The sequence below is a fragment of the Equus asinus genome, chromosome X (assembly GCF_041296235.1).
Source record: "Equus asinus isolate D_3611 breed Donkey chromosome X, EquAss-T2T_v2, whole genome shotgun sequence".
NCBI lineage: Eukaryota > Metazoa > Chordata > Mammalia > Perissodactyla > Equidae > Equus > Equus asinus.
This window is the reverse complement of record NC_091820.1, coordinates 102,785,595-102,812,807: the sequence shown is the minus strand read 5'-3', so window position 1 is coordinate 102,812,807 and position 27,213 is coordinate 102,785,595. Positions and strand designations below refer to the sequence as shown.

Genomic DNA, 27,213 nt, shown 5'->3' with positions numbered 1-27,213 from the left:
TTCCATTGTCCAAGCATAAGTCATTGAAAAGCCTATTCTTTCCACATTAAATTGTCTTGTCACCCTACATTAGCTTTTATAGCAGTTATTGTCCTTGATGTATTTAAAGGTCTGAAAAAGATTAAACAGAGATATCTATAAAGTTCTGTGACAGCTTTTAAAACAGACATAACATACTTTACATATTCCCTTCAAAATAGTCATTTTGGGAGTAACACTGAGATATGGGGAATAGTGGTGAAAAATCAAGGTGAACTCTAAGTATGTCACTAGCAAACTGACCTTAGATGGTGTTTCCAAAGAGAGACCTCTAGGCAACAAGAGTATCAATTGAATGAGCATATAGCCTGCCAAGATGACTGCTTTTAAAGAAAACACCGATTTAGAATCATGCATTCTGTTCTCAAAAACAGAACAAAATTGCTAATTTGAGCCATTATACCCTAATAGTTAAGAGTATGGACTTTGGAATCAGACAACCCTGGGTTTGAATCCAGATTCCACCTCTTACTAATTATGTAAATTACTTTGTTTTCTGATCCTTACTCTCCTCATCTGTGCTATAGGATAGTGATAGTACCTATTTCATTTTTATAAATTTTGTTTTGAAATAATTTCAAACTTAACAATTGTTTATATTTTACCCAATCTACTTCATTTACTTTATCATTCTCTGTATATATGTATGTATGTATGTATGTATGTATGTGTGTGTGTGTGTATGTGATTTTTTTTCCTGAACCATTTGGGAGCAAGTTGGAGACATCATGCTCCTTTATCCCTAAATACTTCAGAGTATGTGTTCTAAGAGCAAGGACATTCTCTTACATAACCACGGTACATTTATCTAAATCAGGAAATTTAAAATTGATACAATAGTATTATCTAATCTATAGTACATTTTCAAATTTGTCATTTTTATCAATATTGTTCTTTATAGCTATTTTTTCCTAATTCAGGATCCAAAACAAGATCATACATTGAATTTAGTTGTCATGTCTGTTAACCTCCTCTCATCTTTAATAGTTCCTCAGCCTTTATTTGTGTTTCATGACATTGACATATTTGAAAAGTACAGTGCATTCATTTTGCAGAATGTTTCTCAATTTGGGTTTATCTGTTGTTTTATCATGATTAAATTGAGAGTATGTATTTTTGGCAAAAATACCACTGAGGTTAAGTTGTGTCCTTCTCAGTGCATCATATCAGCAGGCGGATGACGTCATATTGCCCCAGTATTGGTAGTGTTAACTTTGAACACTTGATTAAGATGATGTCCACCAGGTTTCTTCACTGGAACAGTACTATTTTGTTTTGTAACTAATAAATCATTTATAGAGAGCTATCAATTGGTTTTCATAGAATCAAATGAGATGATATACATCAAGTATTGGGCACAATGCCTGGTATAAGTGTAAAAAATAGTTAGGCATCATTTTTGTTATTATTCCTACTATCATTGTTACTTTTATTCAAAAATATTTTAAGACCTAGACCTAGTATTCTGCACCTTATGTGATTTGAAAAGAGAACTCAGGAACATAGAACAATGTAAGTTAAGGAAATATCAAGTTCAAGTGCTTGGTGCCATGTTGGACAAGATGACCTCTGTGACCATCCAGGCTTGGGATCCTACATTCTTTATGTTTCCTGAATTACGGACTGATTTCAGGACTCTTGAGAAGGCTGTTGATGCAATTTAATTAATTTTACACCTTCACTTCAGGTCATCTTTACTTCTCTCTATGTCGTGTTTGCAAGTCGTATCTTGCCCAAAGATGCATTTTGTTTGGCTCACATAGTGTTTTCTTTTCCCCTCTAAATAGTTGTTAACAATTTAAAATGGAAGATTTCATATAAAACCAAATTTCTAACCTCTCTTGAGAAACTGGAGCCTCTGAAGTTGCAATGTGCAGCCTGAGCAGGATAGAGGCTGTCCTCTCTATTCAGGAAGTGCACACTCTAGTTCAGTACAGTCCCCACCTAATCAGCTTCGCACCTTTGCCACCTGCCTGCCCTTTCCAGGCATTTGAGTTTGCAACATATGCTCTAGGTCTCTGTTACTCAAAATAAACTTTTCCTATCAACAGCATAGGTATCACCTGGGAGCTTCTTAGAACTACTGAATCTTGAACCCCATCTTAGACCTGCTGAATCAGAACTTGCATTTTAACAAGACCCACAGGTGATTTGTATACACATGAAAGTTTGAAAAGCCCTGGGATAGGGAATATGCTCTATCTAATCCAAATTCTTGGTAGGATATCAATTTTAGCCGGTTTCCATCTCTTACATAGTATGAGAGATGAGGAAGTAGAATTGCAAGCTCCTTGTGATGTATGTCTTCAATTTTACTAGATATCACTAAATTGTGCTCCAAAGTCGTTTTACAAATTTTCACTGCCATCAGCAGAGTATGAAGTTCCATTTTCCCATATTTTCACTAACACTTGGTGCTGTGGGACTTTTTAATTTTTAGCCAATCTGATGAGTATTAATTGGTATCTCATTGCTGTAATTTGCATTTCCCTGGTGACTAGTGAGGGTGAGCATCTTTTCACATGTTTATTGTCTATTTAGATTTCCAGTTTCGTGAAGCACCTTTGGGGTTGTATTTATTTTTTAAATGTATAAATAGGGGTCAGCCCAGTGGCATAGCGGTTAAGTTCGCATGCCCTCTTCCCTGGCCTGGGGTTTGCCAGTTTGGATCCTGGGCATGGACCTACACACCCCTTATCAAGGCATGCTGTGGCAGGCATCCCACATATAAAGAAAAGGAAGATGGGCACAGATGCTAGCTCAGGGACAATCTTCCTCAGCAAAAAGAGCAGAATTGGCGGTGGATGTTAGCTCAGGGCCACTGATCCAGTCAAGACACAGAACGTTTCCATTATCCTCGTGTTGCCGTTTTATAGCCACACTCACTTCCCTCATGCCTCCAACCTACTCCATAACCTCTGGCAACCACTAAACGGTTCTCTATTTCTATAGTTTTTGTCATTTCAGGAATGTTATATATAGAATCATACAGCATGTAACCTTTGGGATTAGCTTTTTTCATTCAGCATAATTCTCTGGAGATTCATCCAGATTGTTGTGTACACTGATAGTTTGTTCCTTTTTATTCCTGAGTAGTGTTCCACAATGTGGATGTGCCAGAGATTGTTTAACAATTCTCCTGTTGAAGGGCATCTGAGTTGTTTCCAGTTTGGGCTTATTACAAATAAAGTTGCTATAAACATTCATCTACACACTTTTGTGTGAACATAAATCTGCATTTATCTGGAACAAATGCCCAGGAGTGCAACTGCTGGGTCATAGGGTAGTTGCATATTTAGTCTTATAAGAAACTGCCAAACTGTTTTCAAGAGTGGTTTTACCACTTGAAATTCTTACTAGCGATGTCTGAGTGATCCAGTTTCTCCACTTCCTTACCAGCATTTCATGTTGTCACTATTTTTGATTTTAACCATTCTGATAGGTGTGTGGTGATATTTCATTTGATTTTAATTTACATTTCCTTAATGGTTAGTGTTAAATATCTTTTCATGGGCTTATTTATCATCTGTATATCCTCTTTGGTGAATCTGTTCATGACTTTTACCCATTTTTGAATTGAATTGTTGGCTTTTTTACTGTTTATTTTTGAGAGTTTTTATATATACTAGATACCAGGTCCTTGTCAGATATGTGTTTTGCACATATTTTCTCCTACTCTCTGACTGATCTTTCATCCTGTTCACAGGGTCTTTTGAGGAGCAAAAATTGTTAGTTTTGATGATACCCAACTTGACAATTTTTCCTTTCATAGGTCATGCTTTTGTTGTCAAGTCTAAGAGCTCATTGCTTGGCCCTAGAGCCCAAAGATTTCCCCCTTTTTGTTTCTAAAAGTTTTGTAGATTATATTTTAAAATGACATCTGTGATCCATTTTGGGTTAATTTTTATATAGGGTTTGGGACTTAGGTTGAGGCTCAGTTTTTTGGATGTCCAGTTGTTCCAGCACTATTTATCGAAAAGGCTGTCTTTCCTCCATTGAATTGCTTTTGTACCTTTGTCAAAAATCAGTTGAGCATATTTTTGGGTTCCTCGTTCCGTTCCATTGATCTGTGTGTCTATCCCTCCACAAATACAATACAGTCTTGATTGCCGTGGTCTGGTAGGTTGAATAATAGGCCCCTCCCAGATGTCCATATCCTAACCTGTTACTATGTTACCTTACATGGTAAAAGTGACTTTACAATTGAAAGGAATTGAAGACGACATAAAGAAATGGAAAGATATTCCATGCTCATGGATTAGAAGAATAAACATAGTTAAAACGTCCATATTACCTAAAGCAATCTACAGAATCAATGCAATCCCAATCAGAAAACCAATGACATTCTTTATGGAAATAGAACAAAGAATACTAAGATTTATATGAAACAACAAAAGACCCCAAATAGCCAAAGCAATCCTGGAAAAAAGAACAAAGCTGGAGGCATCACAATCCCTGACTTCAAAACATACTACAAAGCTACAGTAATCAAAACAGCATGGCCCTGGGGCCGGCCTCATGGCCAAGTGGTTAAGTTCGCCTGCTCCGCTTCAGCCCCCCAGGGTTTCACTGGTTCAGACCCTGGTCACGGATGTGGCGTTGCTCATCAGGCCACGCTGACGTGGCATCCCACATGCCACAACTAGAAGGACCCACAACAAAAATATACAACTATATATTTGCAGGGGAGAAAAAGCAGAAAAAAAAAAAACCCCAGCATGGTCCTGGCAGAAAAACAGAAACACAGATTAATGGAACAGAATTGAAAGGCCAGAATTAAAAACACACTTCTATGGACAGCTAATCTTTGACAAAGAACATACAGTGGAGAAAGGAAAGTTTCTTCAATAAACAGTGTTGGGAAAACTGGACATCTATGTGCAAAAGAATGAAAGTAGATCATTGTCTTACACCATGCACAAAAGTTAACTCAAAATGGATTAAAGACTTGAATGTAAGACCTGAAACCATAAAACTCCTAGAAGAAAATATAGGCAGTACACTCTTTGACATTAGTCTTAGCAGTATCTTTTCAAAGACTATGACTACTCAAGCAAGGGAAACAAAAGAAACAATAAACAAATGGGATTATATAAGACTAAAAAGCTTCTGCAAGGCAAAGGAAACCATCAACAAAACAAAAAGATAACCCACCAACTTGGAGAAAATATTTGCAAATCATATATCCAACAAGGGGTTAATTTCCAAAATATGTAAAGAACTCCTATAACTCAACAACAAAAAACAAACAATCCGATCAAAAAATGGGCAAAGGCTATGAAGAGACATTTTCCAAGATATACAGATGGCCAACAGGCACACAAAAAGATGTTTAACATCACTAATTATTAGGGAAATGCAAACCAAAACTACAATGAGATATCACCTCACACCCGTCAGAATGGCTATAATTAACAAGAGAAGAAATAAGAAGTTTTGGAAAGAACATGGAGAAAAGGGAACCTTCATACATTGATGGTGAGAATGCAAACTGGTACTGCCATTAGGGAAAACAGTATGGAGATTTCTCAAAAAACTGAAAATAGAAATATCATATGACCCAGCTATCCCACTGCTGGGTATGTATCCAAAGATCTTGAAATCAACAATACAAAGAAACTTATGCACCTCTATGTTCATTGTAGCATTATTCACAATAGCTAAGATGTGGAAGCAACTCAACTGCCCATCGACTGATGATTGGATAAAGAAGATGTGGTATATATCTACAGTGGAATACTACTCAGCCATAATAAAAGATGAAATCATGCCATTTGTGAGAACACGGATGGACCTTGAGGGCATTATGCTAAGCAAAATAAGACAGAGAAAGAGGAACACCCTATGATTTCACTCAAATGTGGAAGATAAACAAACAGATGCATAAGGAGAACAAATTAATGTTACCAGAGAGGAAGAGGGTGGGGGGAAGCCAAAAGTGGTAAAGGGGCACATATGTATGATGACAGATAAAAACTAGGCTATTGGTGATGAGTGCAATGTAGTCTATACAGAAACGGATATATAACAATGTACACCTGAAATTTACACAATGTTATAAGCCAATACGACCTCAGTGAAATAATTTTTTTTAAAAAGAGACTTTGCAGATGTCATTAAATTAAGGATTTTGAGATGAGGAGATTATCCAGGTGGGCCCAATGAAATTACAAAGGAGGCAGGAGGATCAGAGTCAGAGAGTGGTGACTTGATGATGGGAGCAGAGATTAGAGTAAATGCCATTGTGAGGAAGGGGCCACAAGTCAGGAATGTAGGTGACCTCTAGAAGCTGGAAAAGGCAGGGAAATAGAGTCTGCCCTAGAGCCTCCACAAGGACCACAGGCTTGCTGACGTCTTGACTTTGGCCCAATGAGATTGATTTAGGACTTCTGACCTTGACAACTGTAAAATAATAAACTTATGTTGTTGAAAACCACTAAGTTATGGTAATTTGTTCCAGCAGTAGTAGGAAACTAATGCAATGTCTTAAAATTGGATAGACTGATTCCTCCTGTTTTATTCTTGGTTTTCAAAATTGTTGCACCTATTCTAGTTCCTTTGTCTTTCCGCATAAATTTTATTTATTTTATTATTTTTTTTGAGGAAGATTAGCCCTGAGCTAACATCTGCCGCCAATCTTCCTCTTTTTGCTGAGGAAGATTGGCCCTGAGCTAACAACTGGCCCATCTTCCTCTACTTTCTATGTGGGACGCCTGCCACAGCATGGCCTGCCAAGTGATGCCATGTCCACACCCGGGATCTGAACAGGCAAACCCAGGGGCACGGAAGGGGAACGTGCACGCTTAACAGCTGGACCACCGGGCCAGCCCCTCCACATAAATTTTAGATTAATCTTCTCTATATCTACAAAAAAAACCCTACTGGGATTTTGATAGGCATTTCATTAAACCTGTATATCAATTTGAGGAGAAGTGACATCTTTACAATTGTGAGTCTCCCAATCCAAGAATAAAGTGTGCCTCTCCATTTATTTAGATTTTCTTTTATTTCATTTATCAGCATTGTGTAGCCATTAGCATACAGGTCTTGTACATATTTTATTAGATTCACACTCAATTTTTCTTTTTTTTCTTGAACAATTATAAATTTTTTTTGATACCAATTGATAGTGTATACAAGTACAATAGATTTTTTTCTGTTTATCTTGTATTCCGCAAACTTGAACTCACTTATTATTTCTAGGAGCTTTTTGTAGATTCCTTGGGGTTTTCTATGTAGACAATCATTTCATCTACAAATATTGGCAGTTTTATTTCTTCCCTTTTAATCTGTATGAATTGTGGTAGATTGTGTTTTTTGAGGAATTGGTCCATCTCATCTAAGTTGCCAGATTTATGTGTGTAGAGTTCTTTCTAGCATTCCCTTATTATCCTTTGATGTCTACAAAGTCTGTAGTAATATCCTTTGTTTCATTCCTTTTATTAGTAATGTTTATCTTCTCTCTCTTTTCTTTGCTAGTCGTCCTAGAAGTTTGTCAATTTTATTGATGTTTTCAAAGAACCAGATCTGTGTTTCATTGATTTTATCGATTGCTTTTCTGTCTTAAATTTCATTAATTTTTGCTTTTAACTTTATTATTTCATTCCTTTTGATTGCTTTGTGTTTATTTTGCTTTCATTTATCTAGGTTCTTGAGGTGGGAGCGCAGATTATTGATTTGAGACTTTACTTCTTTTCAAATGTAAGCACTTAGTGCTATAAATACCTCTCTCGGGACTGTTTAGCCCATGTCCCACAGATTTTGATATATTATATTTTCATTTTTGTTCAGTTGCATGTATCTTTTAATTTCCTTTGAGATTTCCTCTTTGACTCCTAGATTGTTTAGAGTTGTGTTGTTTAGTCTCCAAGAGTTTGGAAATTTTCCTGTTATTGATTTGTATTTTGTTTCACTGTGATTGGAGAACACATTCTATATGATTTCAATTCATTTAGATTTATTGATGCGTGTTTTATGGCTCAGGATATAGTACGTCTCGTTAAGTGTTCTGCGGGTGCTTGAAAAGAGTGTGTATTCTGCTGTTGTTGTGTGGAGTGTTCCATAAATGTCAACTATATCCTCTTGGTTAATGGTGTTATTGAATTCTTCTATATCCTTGCTGGTTCTCTATCTAGTTGTTCTATCAGTTGTTGAGATGGGGTGTTGAAGTCTCCAACTATAATTGTGGTTTTACAGATGCTAGCTCAGGGTTAATCTTCCTGAAGCGAAAAAAGAGGAAGATTGGCAACAGATGTTAACTCAGGGCGAATCTTCCACAGGAAAAAAAAATTGTGCTTTTATTTCTTCTTTAAGATATATCAGTTTTTGCTTCACATACTGTGGAGCTATCTTTAGTGCATACACATTTAGGATTGTTAGTCTTCTTGGTAGCTGACGCTATTATCATTATATAATATTCCTCTATATCTCTGATCATTTTCTTTACTCTGAAGTTTACTTTATCTGATATTAATATAGCAATTCTTATTTTCAGTTGAGTAATATTTGTGTGATACAACTTTTTTTATCCTTTAACTTTCTACCTGCCCATATCATTGTATTTGAAGCGAGTTTCTTTTAGATAGAATATCGTTGGGTCTTATTTTTAATTCACTCTGCCAATATCTGTCTTTTAATTGGTGCATTTAGTTTCTTTACATTTAATTATTGATATGTTAGGGCTTAGGTATGCTGTTTTATTTCTTTGTTTGTTTTCTGTTTGTTCTCTTAGTTTTTCATCTTTCTTTTTTCTTTTCCTGTTTTCTTGTGGGTTACTTGAACATTTATCAGAATTCCATTTGATTATCTTTGAATATATATATTTTTTAGTGATTGGTCTAGGTCTTACATTATATATACATAACTTCTCATGAGTTCCTAGGGTGATTATTTTATCAGTCTGAGTAAAATGTAGAAACTTTACCTCCGGGGCTGGCCCCGTGGCCAAGTGGTGAAGTTGGCACTCCACTGTGGTGGCCGGGGTTTCGCTGGTTTGGATGCTGGGAGCAGACATGGCACTACTCATCAGGCCATGTTGAGGTGGCGTCCCACATGCCACAACTAGAAGGACCTGCAACTAAGATATACAACTATGTACCGGCGGAATTTGGGGAGATAAAGCAGAAAAAAAAAAGAAACTTTACCTCCTTTTATGTCCCTTTATCTTCTCCAGTTTATAATAAAATTGTCTTAAATGCTTCCTCTATATACATTTAGAACCACATGAGACAATGTAATAATTTTTGTTTCACCTATTAAATATAATTTAGAAAACTCAAGAAGAGAAAGCAAGCTTACTGTATTTACCCATATTATTTTTGCTTACTATGTTCTTTCTTCCTGATATACCAAGATCCCTTCTTTTATTGTTTCCTTTCTGTTTAGGGAACATTCAACAGCCATTCTTTTAGGTTAAGTCTGCTAGCAGCAAATTCTCTTAGTTTCCCCACATCTGAAAATGTCTTGATTTGCCTTCATCCCTTGAGGATATTTTTTGTTGCATATAGGATTCTGGGTTGACAATTCTTTTCTGTCATAACACGTAAAATATTGTATTACTTCTTTCTGGCCTCCATGGTTTTTGATGAGAAATCAGCTGTCATTTAAATTGTTTTTCCCCATAGGCAAGGTGTTATTTTTCTCAGGCTGCTTTCAAGATTTTTCCTTTGTTTTCAGTTTTCATCAATTTAATGATGATGTGTCTCTGTGTGGATTTCATTTCAGTTATTTTTGTTTGCGGTCTGTTTACCTTCTTGAATCTGATCTGTAGGTTTAAGCCTCTTGCCAAATTTGGGATATTTATAGCTTTTTTGAATACTGTTTTAGCCTTGCCCACTTTCTCTTCTCTTTCTGGAACTGACGAAATGAATATTAGAAGTTTTGCTATAGGTCCATAGGTCTTTCAGTGTCTGTTCTTTTTCTTTTCAGTCTATTCTCCCTCTGTTGTTCAGACTGACTAATATCTTTTGTTCTGTCTTCCAGCCATGGATTATTTTCTCTGTCCCCTGCGTTTCGCTGTTGAACCCATCCACCGAACTTTTTTTCTTGATTATAGTACTAAGTTCTAAAATTTGTTTTTATTAAATTCATTATGTCCTCTATTTTTTTCTGAGATTTTCTATTTTTCATTTGTTTCAAGTGTTTTGTAATTGCTTGTTGAAGCATTTTTGTCATAGCTGCTTTAAAATCTTTCTCAGGTAATTCTAACATCCTTTTCATCTCAGTAATGACATCTATTGATTGTCTTTTGTCATTCAATTTTTGACATCATCTTGGTTCTTTTTTAAAGATTTTATTTTTCTTTTTTCTCCCTAAAGCCCCCGGCACATAGTTGTATATGTTTACTTGTGGGTCCTTCTAGTTCTGGCATGTGGGACACCGCCTAGCATGGCTTGATGAGTGGTGCTGTATCCGCGCCCAGGATCTGAACCAGTAGAAACCTTAGGCCACCAAAGCAGAGTGTGTGAACTTAAGCACTTGGCGACAGGGCCGGCTCCCCCATCCTGGTTCTTTTTTTTTTGAGGAAGATTAGCCCTGAGCTAACATCTGCCGTCAATTCTCCTCTTTTTGCTGAGGATGACCGGCCCTGAGCCAACATCTGCCTATCCTCCTCTACTCTATACCTGGGATGCCTGCCACAGCATGGCTTGTCAAGTGGTGCCATGTCCACACCCAGGATCCAAACCGGTGAACTCTGTGCTGCCCAGAAGCAGAATGGGTGCACTTAACCACTTGGCCACTGGGCCAGCCCCCTATTTATGTTTGTTTTATATTTAATATCCAGGGTTTTTAGTTGTACTTAGCCAGAAAAATAGAGAAAAGTACAACTACTCCATCTTCTGAGAAGCAGAAGTACCCAGTTTTTTTTGTAAATATGCCCAAAATGGTTTTGATATACCTGTCTATACCTATATCTCTAAAGAAAGCCATCGAATGAATTTACAGCTAAAGTCTTTTCCCCTCCTTTTAGGAAGTAGGGATATTAGCAATCATTGTATTTACTTAAAGCTGTGCTCAAGTCACTAAAACAGGTGCTCAATTTATCTTTGTTGATGTTAATGGAGTTCCTATCATTAAGCTATTTCCTAAGTTACAAGTTGATTAATATTTCTCCTCTGTATTCTCTCATACTGTAAGATGTGCTTGGAGGAAGAATAACCTAGATAGAGTTGTTGAATGGTATCTGCAAAAATACTGGATACATTGGATAACTATCTGAAGCCCTAATTTTGAAAAGACATGATCTAGAACAGGCACTGATAACAATTTCTAGCTTTTATCAGATTTCACTGCTTATGTGTATACAAGTTCTGCTATAACATAATGATATGATTTATTTAATTGGAAAAAAAGGGATAGTTATATGTCTGGAATTTTTTATCAGACAACAAGCTCAAATGCCAGACTGTCTTTGTCAAAACCAGACACCTGGCAACCCCAGAACTTCACCAGGGAGGGCCAGATGAACTGGAGCAGGGCAGGCAATCTGGGAAGTTTCCAGGAAGTGAAATTCAATAAGCATTTATTGTGCAATGAGAGGACATCTGGACTAGTGTACAGGACATTGGTAAAGTCTAACAATAGGCGCCAAGTAAACAGCCATTGGCATCAGAGGGATCTCACTAGGGACTGTAGGTGTGTCCCCCAGTAGCCTGGAAGAACATTTGGCTACAACCAAAGCACTGGGATGATATGAGTATCAGGAAACAAGTAGAGAAGACTGAAGTTCAAGCAGAGACAACAGAGAGAGAGGAATGATGGGGCCCCAGGTCTAAAAAAAATTAGATTTCTGAGATGACTAAACCAAGTATGCAGAAATAAGGGAGCAGGTTGAAGACCAAGTTAAAAGTAACAAGGCAAGATTCTATCGAAATCTGAGTACAAAGAAGCCAGACTCTTCCTTCTACTCCAGCGACGTTATATGAACCTTGTATACCAACCCACTTAAGCCTGTGCTGTGATTGGGTGGAAAAATAGTGGGAGGCTTCTGCACTCACTTTGTCTCTAGGATTTCTTCATGTTTGACCCCATTCACTCAGCTATCCTTTACTCCTTAGTTTGTTGTTATTGTGTGTATTTATTTTGTTTTGTTTTGCCCTTAGTCTGATTCCAGACTTGAGCTCTTTCACTCTATTGAACCTACTGGAATGTTGCCTCTGTATCTATACATACTGCTCTGGCTTTGGGTCATGGCACCCTCCAGGACCCCTGGAAAACCTGGCTATGCTCTCTGGCTCTTCACACTATAGCCACAGGGAAATTGTGCTCTGTTCTGGTTCCACTAAAGTCATCCAGTTGGTCCTACGCTTTGCCCAGCCCCCATCTGACAGGAGAAAGGGATCCAATACAGACTAACACCACAGTTGGCTTCCTGCTGAGACACCAGAGCTACTGGCTTAGGGCTCCTTAAATCACTTTGACCAATGTCATTGGTCCCTGTGACCAGGATGGGGCTGTGTCTGCAGGTGGGATTTAAATGACCCAGTCAGGCCAACCATTTCACTTTCCTCCTACTATCTTTAAAGCTCAATATAACATTTAGATAACACCACCTGAAAGTAATAATTGTTAAATCACTCTTGCACATTTTTGACAGCATGCTATACTTAACAGAAAAACTATATGTGACAATTATCAGGTTACTAATGCAGAGTTACAAAAACATTTCTCATAGAATGCCCAAGACTGACCTAAGACTGCACATGGGCTCTTGTCTTAATATGTCCAGACATTGGTGGGAAAGGCTGAATGAATAGGGGAAGGACAGCAAAAATGAAGGGGTGTATGTTTACTAGGAGCACCTAGTGAGCGACATTGAGGTCTAAGAATCAGTGAAAGGTAAGTAATTAAAAGCCTGTGCTGGCGCCGGCCCCGTGGCCCAGTGGTTAAGTTCTCACACTCTGCTTTGGCAGCCCAGGCTTTCACCGGTTCGGATCCTGGGCACGGACCTAGAACCACATATCAAGCCATGCTGAGGTGGCATCCCACATAGCAGAGCCAGAAGGACCTACAACTAGAATATACAACTATGTACTGGGGGGCTTTGGGGAGAAGAAGAAAAAAGAAGAAGATTGGCAACAGATGTTAGCTCAGGTGTCAATCTTTAAAAAAAAAATATCCTGTGCTTTTGGAATGACCTTCCTTACCATGTTACCCCAGCACCAAAGTACCAGAATCTTCCTGCCAAAGACTATGCTTTGTCTTGCCCATATACCCACATCTCAACCAGGAATTCCAAACAGTGATTCTCATCTACAGAGCCTCAGCAAAGTTTTCCAGGATTGCCTCTTACTTTAGCAGGAATGATACTAAGTTCCAAATCTCAGACAAGCTAGATCAGCATCAAGACCTTATTCATCCCTTTTACCTGTTGCCAGGACTTGTTGCCTTGTTCTACTCTTTGACACCAAAACCTCTAATCTGGTTTCTAATCTTTGTAACATACTCATCGCCTGAGTTACAAGTCTATTCTATCCAGCAGTGTTCCAGAATCGCTCTCTATTATAATTTTATACTTTCCTAAACGTTTCTTCTTGTCTGAGTATCTTATTCTGGCCACCATCTGGCTCTGCTGACCTTTGGTCTCTTGACCTGGTTCCGGACTTCCGGCTTTGTCATAATCATCTGTTGCTGGGATCTTCACCAGACATGTCCTGCTTGTATATCTAGCTTTCTTGGACATCTGGGCTTGACTTCTGTTTTTCAGTCCTAGACCTTTGTCCTGGTCCTTGATATTGGCAGCATCCATGTTCTTAGTTTTGACACAAAACCAGCGTGTCTTTGGTTGTGCAGTAGGTAAATTGCATGGTAGGCATGCTCCTAAGCCCTTTCAGCATTCATATTGATGACCTTGTCTCCTATTTCAGGGACTGCTGTCTCATTTGTACTTCACTCATCCCTTCTGTGTCTGTACTCTTAGGTTATCCCATGTTTCCAACTTTTCTAGATTCCTTGTCTCCAACAAATATTATCTAACTTCATGTCCCAGGTTCTTACCTATACACTTTTAATAAACTAGTTCATGTTAATAGTTATGTGACCATCCCTTCTTCCCCTGCAAATCTGTAGGCACTTTAAGTGGGGACCTTATCTAGAAAATGTTTTTACTTGAAAGAGGAACTCTAATTGGGGGTAGGTGGATTGTCAGTAATGTAGGCAGTTGGGGAGAGGGTTTTGGGTGCCTGAGGCTTTGGGGCTCCAATTCAATCACATTAGCCTATCTATTTTTTTTAAAGATTGGCCCTGAGCTAACATCCGTTGCCAATCTTTTTTTTTCTTCTCCCCAAAGCCCCCAAGAACATAGTCGTATATTCTAGTTGTAGGTCCTTCTAGCTCTGCTATGTGGGATGCCACCTCAGCATGGCCCAATGAGCGGTGCCATGTCTGCGCCTAGGATCCGAACTGGCAAAACCCTGGGCCAACGAAGTGGAGTGTGTGAACTCAATCACTTGGCCACAGGCTGGCCCCACCCTATCTATTTTTTAAATTTATTGTTTTTCTTTTTAATTGTGGTAAAATAACATATAACAAATTTGCCATCTTAATCATTCTTAAGTGTGCAGTTCAGAAGTGTTGAGTATATTCATATTGTTTATGCAACGGATCTCCAGAACTTTTTCATCTCGCAAAACTGCAACTTTATGCTCATTAAACAGGCACTCCCCTTTTCCTCTTCCCCCCAGCCCCCGGCAACTACCAGTAGTTTATCCACTTTTGAATGGGGTTGGCCTCTGCTTATAACAGGCTCAATCTGGATATTAAAGGAAGACCACACTCTGTTTTTCTTTTTAATCCAAAATGATAGGTGGAAGTTTTGGTAGAGGTGGGGGACCAATTCTACCACTTCCATTGCAACAGGCAGGAATAACCTAAGTAACCCTGCCAGTGACCCCTAGTTTTAAAATTTGATGAACTCTCTGGGCAAAAATGAATGCTGTAGAAGTCCACTTCTTAATAAAAGATTTCCTTTGATCTTGAAGGTGCTATGATTTTTCTCTAAATTGTAAGAATTCAGCTAGTTATCAACATAGGTCTTTCCTCTCCTCTTTATGTAGTTGACATTTTCAGAATATAAATGCAATGAGAGAGGTTTTAAAGTGCTGAGCACATTTCAACAATATAAAATAACACCATTAAGTCCATTTGGTGATAGATAGGAACTTTACATAGCCTTTACATAGGTATTTCACAATTGAATTAAGATGAAAGGATAAATATCTAAATATCTCCCAGTTAGGACATGAAACGCCTTCAGCATTAAGCAAAGAAAAAAAAATCCCAAGAAAACAGAGGGGAAGTTCACCTGCCTAGAGGGTTTGGCTTTTGAACCACTAATCCAGTGAGGGAAGCTCTCAATCACCTGCACGTTTTACAATCCTAGAATAACATGAGAAAATCCCTAGAGCCAAGAAAAGGCTTTAAGATGGGAACCGTCCAAAGATTTCACTTCCTCATACTTGCCCTGCAATGGTTTGAAAAAAATACCTTCGTCAGATATGTTAGCTTTGTTTTCTATCATTTTAAATTATATGGCTCGGATTTGCTTACCGTTCCAAGACTGCTTCTGATAGTAAACTCTCTCATATATAAATACTGCCTATATTAATTTTCTACTGGCACATGTGTGCTCCAACAGGCTCATTCTGACTTAATTTTCCAAAGCAAAGTCACAAATGCCCTCCGATGCCTATTGTTTCTTCACACTGGGATATTTCGAAACATGAGGACTGCCTTCCATGGCCTACACTTTGAGACATGGGTGGCATCAGGACAGGGGTCGTTCAACAGAATGGGACTCATGAAGGTGAGGAATCAGATATTAAAAGCCAACATAGAGAATCGGTTAGAAGTCCAAGGAATTAGACAGGGTGCGAGGGCTGCAGTAGTTCTTAAAGAAGATGGGGAAGGATCTCAAATCCAGACAAACATGGTATTCAAAGAGCAGTGACCATGAGTACCTCAGAACCTTCTTGTGTCTCAGCTTTGTTATCTATAAAATAAAGGACTCAGATTAGCCAATGTTATGTTTGAGTTGTTTGCCCCAAAAAGATATGTTGAAATCCTAACAAGCAGTATCGCAGAATGTGACCTTATATGGAAATAAGGTCGTTGCAGATGTAATTAGTTAATATGAGGTCATACTAGAGTAGGATGGACCCTTAATTCAATATGACTGGTGTCTTTATAAGAAGAAAAGAGAGACACCCAGGGAGAACTCCATGTGAAGATGGAGGCAGAGATTAGAGTTATGAAGCTGAAAACCAAGGAATATCTGGGGCTACCAGAAGCTGGAAGAGAAAAAATCTCCCCCTAGGGGCTTTGGAGTGCGAGAGAATCAATTTCTGTTGTTTCCAACCATCCCAGTTTATGTTACTTTTTTACAGCAGCCCTAAGAAACTAACATGGTCAATATCTAAGTTCTCTTTCTCCAGTAACACTTTTTGATTCTGATTTAGAAAAGCACTTCTGGAGGATATTGTAGCTTAATAGCACTAGACACATTTAATATCCACTGAAACACAGATGGATGTTCCAGGTAGCCTAACAAAATTTATGTTGATCATAACTTTTCAAAACTAATTTTGGAGAAAACCACATCTTTCCTAAAAGGTGACACTTTATTCAGATCCATGAGGAGAAAGCAATGTTTCCAGACTGACATGTTATGCTGCAAGAGAATATGCTTGTTCTAGGTCAATAAAATTAATGCTTTCTCAAAAGGCCTTAAGCAGGGGAAGAAAGGAATGTAAAAGTCTGTATGATGTCTCAGGTTGAAGTCAAAGAGGAAGCAAGAGAGGGAGGAGCCTAAATCTGCAGTCATGAAAAGAAAATTGGAGGAGCTAAGAGAACAGACTCCTTTTCATTTGAGTCATTAATCCCTTTATTAATTGAGTCACATAATCCCTCAAAAGACCAAATTCAGGACCCAGAATGAGGAGCATGGAATGTGTGCAGATATAAATGGGGAAAAAAAAGATAAGCAGCCATCTTTCTTTGCCTTGATTCATAATAGCAATTAATGACGATGACGATCAGGATGATAATTGTTGTGAGAAGCAATCTGCCATAATCCCTGAGTGTCCCCAGATGCTCGTGCTGGCTATGCCAATAATGCAAAGCCCTGACTGCTCTTTACCTGGGCCATTTCTCAGAGTCATGTTTTCAGCACACAACCCTGAGGGATGAGGCAGTGTTTCTTTCTGGACAAAGAGCAGGCTTTCTTACTGCTTACTATAAGAGCTATGAATTCCCCAAGCTCAGTGTTCCTCAACAATGATGCAAGCCCACTATGCACTCAGCACCTACCTGGCTTCCTGTGTGTCATCCCTGTGGGAATTGAGGGCAAAGGGAACCAATGCAAATATGCAGGTGCTCATGTTGCTTGCTGTGCTGTGAGTGAAACTCTTTAGCTCTGAACCATGTCTTCTGCCAGCATCCATGAACCTGTAGCAAGCTTATTTGTTAGCTTGCAAGTAGGGTAAAATCCTAGATCCTGACAATAATAAGATACGCTGTCTCCATCTACTGTGGTTACTAATAGTAGTAGATAATACTAATTTTATTTATTTATTTATTTATTTATTTATTTATTTATTTATTTATTTTGTGAGGAAGATTAGCCCTGAGCTAACTGCTGCCAGTCCTCCTCTTTTTGCTGAGGAAGACTGGCCCTGAGCTAACATCCGTGCCCATCTTCCTCTACTTTATATGTGGGATGCCTACCACAGCATAGCGTGCCAAGCGGTGCCATGTCGAAACCCGGGATCCGAACCAGTGAACCCCAGGCTGCCGAAGCGGAACGTGCGCACTTAACCACTGCGCCACTAGGTTGGCCCGATAATACTAATTAAAAAAAATAATAACAATACCACTTATCGAAGGTTTACACTATGCCAGGCACTGCTTTATATACTTTACATAGATTGTCTCATGTCATACTCACAACAATCTTACTAAGAAGTCAAATGACTTACCCAAGGTCACATACTCTCAAGGTATCCTGACCATTATCATTACTGTTGTTTCTTCCTTGCTAACACCCTCCTTTATTTCTTGTTTCTACCTTCTTATTGGAATTCCTTATTCCAATAAGGAATTGGATCGATCAAGAAGACTATCATGCAAAACTCACTCCCTTAGAAAGCTCTTTTGGATCTCACTTTCCTTCTTCTCAACTTAGTGGCTAATAGCCCAGACTCTGGAGCCAGTCTTCACTCACTAGTTGGATGACCTTGGGGCAAGTTTTTAATCTCCCTGTGTCTCAATTTCCTCATTTGTAAAATGAGGGATAATAACAGTACCTGCTGCATAGATTTGTTGTGAATCTCAAGTGGGTTAATATATGTACAGGGTTTACAGTAGTGCCAAATACATAGTAATATTTCAATTAAAATAGCCAGCTTTCTTCTCATTCTGTTTTCTTTTCTGAAGGCAGAATATTCCTGAATCATCTTGTCTACCATATAAATTCCTGATTGATGGTGATCGTAGTAATCATCTTCACCGTCGTCAACATCTTCAATTGAGTGCATAGCATTGACAAGGTAGGTACTATGTTTGCATCAGAATAATATCCTGTTTCAATCAAAGAATCTATCCTATCAAAGACCCAACACTGCTACATGCAACAGGGAATGCAAAGCAAGTCGAAGGCATGTCCCTGGCCCTAAAGAACCTTACAACCTATCTGATGAAATGAAATTAGCACACATGAAATCATTAGAGGGGGATAGATAATGTTTGGTATGAGATTGCTAACATAAAATCATATAAGTACAATATGAATTTAGAGAAGAGTGACAAGAATGTGGCCAAAGCAGGCAAAGAAGTAAGAATCATACTGAGTCTTAAAGTGTGGGCAACATTTCCTCTGGTGGAGGGGGAAAAGGTGAAGACCCTACATTTAATACTTTCTAGTTTGTACAATGCTTTTCCATATATATAGACTCATCATATCCTTGTGGCAAGGCCTTAGGGTAAACAGGGAAGGCATTTTTATTCTAGCCCGTAGGTGAATCCTGATGCACAGAGTGGTAAGTAACTTGCTCAAGGTCTAGAGTCAGTAAGTGGAAGCCACTTACAACTCCAGCTCCAGCAAAGCCTCTGCCTACGAGGAGCTTGTAGCCTTTTTTTTGGTGAGGAAGACTGGTGATGGGCTAACATTTGTTGCCAATCTTCCTCTTTTTGCTTGAGGAAGACTGGCCCTGAGCTAACATCTGTGCCAATCTTCCTCTATTTTGTATGTGGGAGACCACCACAGCATGGCTTGATGAGCAGTGTGTAGGTCCACGTCTGGAATCTGAACCTGCGAATGCCAGGCTGCCAAAGCAGAGCATGTGAACTTAACAACTACACGACCAGGCCAGCCCAAGCTTATACCTTTTAATCATGACTCTCCTACACATATAAATTGAACACGTGTTAAAGATTTTATTTAAACTCATCATTAATGAGAAAACTGGTAAGATGCTACAACCAGTTTAAAGAAGTTGTCAAAGATGCACACATTTATATGGAGTAAAGAAACGTTGAAATGAATTTAAAAATAGATGGAAAACTGGCTTTTTCCATAGGGAGAGGGGATGGGAAGTCGACTGAACCTCCACTAAAAAGAATTTATTTGTATGTCTATGGACAAGAATTATTTTTTCATTGCTACCAGTTATCTACAACTTGCAGAGTTTTAAAATAGCTCAAAGAAATTGAAAGCCTGGAATTAGATAACCCGAAGAATCTGCTCTAAAAAATGCATAGGTTTTATTGGAGATACTCAGTAATCTTTTCCAATTATTACAAGTTTCCCTGTTCACCTGAGTTATGGACATAAACAGAATACAAATGAAGTAATAGCAAATAGCACAAGGCCACAGGATTAGAGGTGGGGGTTAGGGATACCTGGCACCATACCTTGGGCTCTCAAGCTGGTCTGGAGCTTTTTAGGTCCAGGAACCTAATCAAGGGTGAGAGAAGCCGTTTTCTGTTAAGAAGAGTCATTCAGAGAGGTCTGCTCTAAGCTAAGCCAATTTTGAGTTCAAGGGAGGCTTGAAGGTTGGGTTTCCAAGTTGCTTAGTGGCAGACAGTGGTGGGTGCATTCCAGGCTGGCCAATTTTATAGCACCCAGATTCAGAGATTCAGATCATCATTTAATTAAGTTTAAATCTAGCACAGCACATTTTTTTAAAAGAAACTAGTAATTAATTTTATGAGGTTAACATGGATACACTTTCCTTACTGCCAGGAACTAGGGGTACCAGGTGAGCAAGGAAGATGTTTTATTGATGTCCTAATGGGGAGCTTGCACAGACATGCACTTATGAAAGTTACATTCATATCCATATATGTGAATATATGGCTCATCTCTTAAAATGTAATTACGTACCTATACAAGGTGATACAAACATTAATATATAAACTTGGCCTTACGCGTAGGCAACCACCTACATGGTGTGATCTGAAGGATGATTTAAAAAGCCTCTCTACTCCCAGATGTCAGCCTAGTGATCTGCCTTAATTTATGACTTCCCCATCATTAATATTACTTCTTTGGAGAAAGAGTTAGCTCCAGAAGACACATCTTAAAATGCAACAGGATCTTTTAAAGAGGACTAATAAAAAAGTGGGATGAAAGGTCTAGAATGGGGGCCGGCCCCGTGGCCGAGTGGCTAAGTTCGCGTGCTCTGCTTTGGCGGCCCAGGGTTTCGCTGGTTTGGATCCTGGGCACAGACGTGGCACAGCTCATCAAGCCATGCTGAGGCAGCATCCCACATGCCACAGCTAGAAGGACCCACAACTAAAAATACACAACTATGTACTGGGGGTCTTTGGGGAGAAAAAGGAAAAATAAAATCTTTAAAAAAATAAAAAAGTCTAGAATGCAGGCAGAGAAGGCAGGCCTAAGAAGAATGCCATGAAGGCAGTTCTGGAAAGGGCCACAGGAGGTGCCATGGGAGCTCTAGGCACCTAGAAGGAGGATTAGTGACAAGGAGGGCAGGAAAGGAAGACTGGAATCATTAGAAGACAAAACTGACCATATCACAGAGTTATGATGTCCCTGTAACAGTATACAATGATACAAACACATTAAGAATTACTCCATGAAAACAAAAGAATTACTCCATAGAAGAGTTTAATTTCAAAAAGTCAAGTCACATACTGTATGAGAGGCATCTAATTTTCTTAATGTTATTATGCTGATAAAAAGTATTTGCCTGAGAACTGACAGTATTGGACAAAAGCTGCAAATCAGGTATTACCAGAAAACAAGAGTAGAAGTGGGGAATCTGGTCCATCTTTCAAGGTTAAGGACTTAAAATCAAATAGCCAGGAGGAACAGCAAGACCACCATCAGCATCTTGATCATCCTAGGGATCAAAGTAGTTGTTAAATACCCATTGGTACATTGAGTGGTAGCAAACGAGTAAGCACGTGCATGACGCTCCGTCCTCATGGGATTTATAATGGTGTAGACAATTCCATGGCACAAATACAGTAAACAAATTCAGAACTTGAAAAATTAATAACTTACATTAATTTATTAATTACATATTTTCACTGAGCGCAATTAAGAAGGTAAGTGCATTTGCCAGAGTTGAGCAAAGAAGCTTGAATAAGGAATTACTGTCACTTTCTCAAGACTTGACTGGTGGAGATAAGACTTTCAAGAGCTGTTTAAATGATGGGGAAAAATGAAGCTCATAGAACCGGATTGGGTACCTTTTAGTAGAATCTTCAAAGGTGGGAATTAAATGAATGGATAAATGACACATTAGGGGAACCTCCATTCCCTTAACCTCACATTTCCTTCAGGGAACGTACACTGGAGTGACACCCATGCTCTCTCTCCTTGACTCTCCCTTATGCCCTATGAAGTAAAGACTTACCTGAGTAATGAGTTTTTGAGAAGAAATTGAGAATGCTCTGCTCTGCCATTTCCAGGTCTTCTGTCTAAGGGTTTTATTGTGGTCTGCTCTTAGCTTGTGGGAGCCAGTGACTAGGTGGTTGAGGCTCCCTAATTCAGGGGTGGGGGAAGGTATTAGAAAGACAGTTGAGATCTCACAACTCAGCTATGTCCTCCAGTACAGTTTTGTAACTGACATTTTGATCTCCTATCTGACTCTATGTCTGTGTCTTAGTTACTTTCAAATTAGGAAGAGAAAAAGGAATGTTATTGATCTCCTAAAACCCAACAAAGCAACAGGTAAATTTATCAGAGAGTAGTGAAGAGGGTTGATAAGAAAGACAGACAGAAAACTCTCACTAACCTCATAAAGAAGCCAAACTTCACTATCTTTCATTTTCCTTTCTACAATGGTCATCACAAAGATATGCTATTCAGCCCAGTGCTTCTGAAACTATCTATAATGAGGGGCCTGGCCCCAGGGCTGAGTGGTTAAGTTCAGCGCTCTGCTTCCGTGGCCCAGGGTTTCGCCAGTTCGCTTCCTGGGCGCTGACCTAGCACCACTCATCAAGCTATGCTGAGGTGGCATCCTACATACCACAACTAGAAGGACCCACAACTAAAAATATACAGCTATGTACCAGGGAGCTTTGGGGAGAAGAAGGAAAAATAAAATCTTTTTTTAAAAAAAACTATAGTGAAAAACCAGTGTTCCTTTCTTTCTTTTATTTAAAATTCCAATCCATCATGGAATGACGCTTTTAAAAAATACAGTAAGAGTGAATTACTATAAAATTATATTAAATAAAAACCAAAGACATACAAGATACAAGCCCCAATTTTTTAATAATTATGTTCAACAGACATAAAAAAATACTCTGTTACATTGCTATAAATATTTGTAAAAGCTAACTCTTAATTTCTGACTCATCACAGATCAGTAGCAAACAGTTTACGGACCAACACTGGTCTGCAGCCCACACTTTTTGGTAGCACTGATCCCTTCCCCTCAGTTCACAGAATCCTCATCCCCCTACGAAAATGAGACACAGAGTAGTACAGTGGTTAAGAGCACATGGTCTGGTAAAAGACTTCCAATTCCCAGTGAATGAGCGGTGGAGTCAATGTTAGTACTGCCCTTATAGTGTTAGCATGAGGCTTAAATGGGAATTTGTGTAAAGCACTTGACGGTGCGGAGGCTCTTGCAAGTGTTGAATAAATGTTATTATCATTCTGCACCAATCTTCATGTTGGATGGTACGCTTCTGCGTAGTGTTTTGGAAGAGACCTTAATGGGTGTAAATAAACATCCCCACAATTCATTCTTTGAGTGGGTCAGATTGCATTATCTTCTAATAATTGGGGTAAGTGGGTCTTTGTGTTTTCTTTTGCCCAGAGGCTGACAATCTGTGCAAGTGAGTGAAGAAGCTTGAAGACTGGCTCTCAAGGCTGCCTTGGTTCATCCTTGAGATGCAAACGTGACCCTCTTGGATAAGTTCTGGATAAACAGTTTAGTCGAGATCATAGTTGTAAATAGCCAAAAATGGTCATAGTCAAAGGTCTTCAGTGGATCACTATGTATGTCTCTGGGAACATTCGCAATATTTGCTAGTGTTGCTTATTGTTGTCTTCGAAAATACTGCTTCTGTTTCCTAAAGAAAAGAAGACCTAGAAGGCATTCAAGGAACTAGAACAACTTGGAGTCGGGAGGGGTGAGTTGGGGGTGCCCTGGAGCCTGTAATGTACCTGACTGAGTTGAGTCAGGAAGCAAAGTGTGCCAAATGGCCTTGTAACAGGGTCACACGGAGATTTATACTTGTCAGAGAAGTGGCTGACTGTTCCCATCCCCCTGCCTTGGCATTTCCTATTCTGCAATTTTCTAGTGCCAGCTAAATCCACTTCATTATTAAAAGAGTAATAATAAAGCTACACCTTAATGGCCTAGAACATTAACTGATTGTTTCCCCATGTCAAACAAACAAACACGCTTTTCAGAAAGGCAGAGCTAAAGAAAGTCTGATTTGCTCTCACTGTTCCAGTCTGTTCAGTCAGTAGGGCCAAAACTGAGGTGGTTTGGGTCATGGGGCTGTTTAGAGCGTGCCTCTGGCTTCAACGGTCCAACAGTTTCCTGTTCTGTGGTGAACTGAACCGACTTTATTTTTTCCAATTTGGTCTGGTAAGGCTACAAGTTTCATGTTCCAAATTTACTTTGAGGCACTGCAAAGTTGATTCCTGTGTGGTTATAAAGGGAATACTATCTACTGAGACGTACAGACCGAAATTCTCAGATGTTAAATTTGTTTTTTAACAGAAGGAATAGGCTCAATGACATTTCTTAGTGGGGAGGAGGGTGGTGGTGTAAATTCAGGGCTTCAACAGGTGGTATGTATGTTACATTCATCTCTGAATTTAATGATTATGAGGCCCCATGAATTCTCACAGATGGCAGGGAAGAGGGCCTAAGGACTACCAGAATGAAAGGAGATTTGTTACACTAGTATATTAAAAAGAAAGCTGAATGATGAGTAAGATATTCCTGCCCAGAAACAAGGCCATCTGGCAGGTCCTTAGCAGAATTGAAAATGCAACAAAGAATATTAATTATCAAATTCCTGTTCAAAATTAAAAGCCATTCTTGTTCCTCACCTAGGGAGTAAAAACGGTGCATATTTACTTGGAATATAAACTGCAACTGCCTGTCTCACAGTCCTCGCATTTTTTGAGATGAGCAGGGAGGGTTGCCATTTTAGCAGTTGAAATAAAATCACTCTCCCGCTGCTCTCACGCTCTCGCTGGGTGGTTTGTCATGCGTTCGCATTGAAATGAGCCACTTCCTGGTGGGGAGCCTCACCTGGGAAATCTTGCTCTCTAGCTACATATTCAAATTCAGTTAAGGAGACAATGAGAAATATTAGAAGAGTCATTTAAGGGGAAGTTAGTCTTTTGACAAGACAGAACCAGAGTGTCCCCCAGGAGGCCTCATGGTTCCTTGTGTCATTTTCTAAGCAGGCACAGTATGAAGCAGCCACTAGTGAATGAGAACACCTTGGTTCTGATCCAATGGAGTCCTTGGATAGCTCAGGCCACAGTGAGAGAATACTTGGCTAAAATATCCTTGCAATCTAGAGCTGCCAAGTACACTATAGAATCTACTGGTGTTCCTATGGCGTTTAGCCCCCACCTACACCCCCAATTTCATATGCCATAGATGATTCACCTGACTGTGTTCCTCCCACCATTACAGCAATTTTTTTTCGGTTCATTCATTTATGCTTCATATGAAGTGGCATTTAGTTGTGTGGGAGTCTTCTTTGGTTAATATGTGACAATCCTCTAAAGACTTTCAAGTCTTTATTTCTTTGTTTTTGGCTGACTGAACCTTCTCAGCGAGGATGAGTGAATGGTTTTAATATTCCTCTCTCTCTTGCCTCTTTTTGGTCCAGACCTCCTGAAGTCCTTTGACAGGTGATCCAGACCTCCAACCAAATTCTTGAATAGTCACTCCTTTTCCAGGGTCTTCATGATTCTTGAACTGGCCTAAGTGTGGGGTGAACCCTCTAGATACAGTAACTAGTAGAAAGCATTTCTAAACTTTGCTTGACTTCCAGAGAAATTCAAGGGTCTCTTAAGCCATTCTTGGATCCAAAGATTTGGGATGAATATACTTAGTGATCTAAAAATAGTTCTGCGGCAGCAAGTGTAGCCACCTTGCTATGGAGATGAAGAGAAGAAATATTTATTATACTTAACCCTTATATAATGCTTTATAGTTTTCAATGTGTTTTAACATTGTCTCATTAAATCCTCCCAACCTGTGAGGTGAAAGAGCAGATATTTCCATAAAGAAACCAAAGTAAGAAGGTTAGGTCACATCCTCAAATGTATTATTCCAAATTATCTCAATTGGAAAAGTAATTTTAGCACAAAAAGGGATTTATTTGTTCACATAACTGTGGTACCTGGCAGAATTGAAAGGAGAAAAAGTTGCCAGGAACCAGGATCTCAGAGATTGGAACAAGGACTCAACATTGACAGAACTTTCTCTCCACTCATCTTTATTTCTTCTTGTCTCTGCTTGGATTCATTTTGTAGATAGGCTCTCTTTACATGGTGGGAAAGATGGTAGGTAGTAGCCCCAATCATATACCCTTACAACTCATGGTCAAAGTGAGGACTACTTTTATTTCAGACAATTTTGGATATGGATTCCAATTTGCTTAGCCTAAGTCATGGGCCCTCTCCCTTGGACGAATCATTTTTTCCCGGGAGATGCAGAGTTATGGTTGGGCCAGTCCTGGATCATGTGCCTACTCTTGTAGTCATACAGGGGTGGGGGCGAGGGTGGAGCCCTGTGATTAACAGCTTCATCAGGAAGACAAGGAATGGGGAGAGAGTTCTCTAAAAGGAAGGGGATGATGTTACTTGGCAAAGAAGAATGGGAAAGTGTGTGGGGTAGACAAAACCCACAACTCCTGCCCACTACAACAAAATTCTGAAAAATCCAGGTCACTCCAAAACACCACACTAGGAGAGAGTGAGGAGAAACAAACTGGTTGAACACACAGGAGAATGTTTAAGGAATTTCAGAAGGTTATTTTACAGCCCTTCGTCATTATTTTTGAGAAGTTATAAAGAAGAGATAGACCTAGAGATATGAAAAGTCTTTGTGCAACCCATAATTGACAAAAGGAAACTTGTCCTGGGGCTGGCCCGGTGGCATAGTGGTTAAATTCATGCACACTGCTTCAGTGGTCTGGGGTTCGTGGGTTCAGATCCTGGGTGTGGACCTATACACCACACATTAAGCCAGGCTGTGGCAGCATCCCACATACAAAATAGAGGAAGATTGGCACAGATGTTAGCTCAGGGTCAATCTTCCTCAAGCAGAAAGAGGAAGATTGGCTACAGATGTTACCTCAGAGCCAATCTTCCTCACCAAAAGAAACACACAAAAAGGGAAATTTGTCTTGATAACAGTGATATTTGGAAAATTAAGAGAGCAGGAGTTCTCAAATATTTGGGTCTGAAGAGCCCCTTATGCTCTTAAAAATTATAAGAGAATCCCAAATATATTTTGTTTGTGTGATTTATAGCTATCTGCATTTATTAAATTAGAAATTAAAACTAAGAACAAAAATATTTATTAGTTTATTAGGAAAATAATAATGAATAGTAATGAATTGCGTGTTAACAAAAATAGCATTTTATGAAAAATAATTATAATTTCTACTGCTTCATCAAGGACATTCTTAAGTGAAATGGCATTTCTTCCTCTTTAC

At 39.0% G+C, this 27,213-nt stretch overlaps 1 long non-coding RNA gene across 2 annotated transcripts in view; it reads left to right on the top strand.

The window, feature by feature from the left end:
• Positions 1-27,213, top strand: part of LOC139042646 (uncharacterized) — a 35,955-nt gene that overhangs the window by 4,249 nt on the left and 4,493 nt on the right. Inside the window, exons 2-3 of one of the 2 annotated variants that reach the window (XR_011499603.1) lie at positions 18,469-18,581; positions 23,331-24,715. This is a non-coding gene — a long non-coding RNA (uncharacterized lncRNA). Of the gene's footprint in view, positions 1-18,468; positions 18,582-23,330; positions 24,716-27,213 lie in introns of those variants that run through there. The other variant, XR_011499602.1, reaches the window with a different exon arrangement.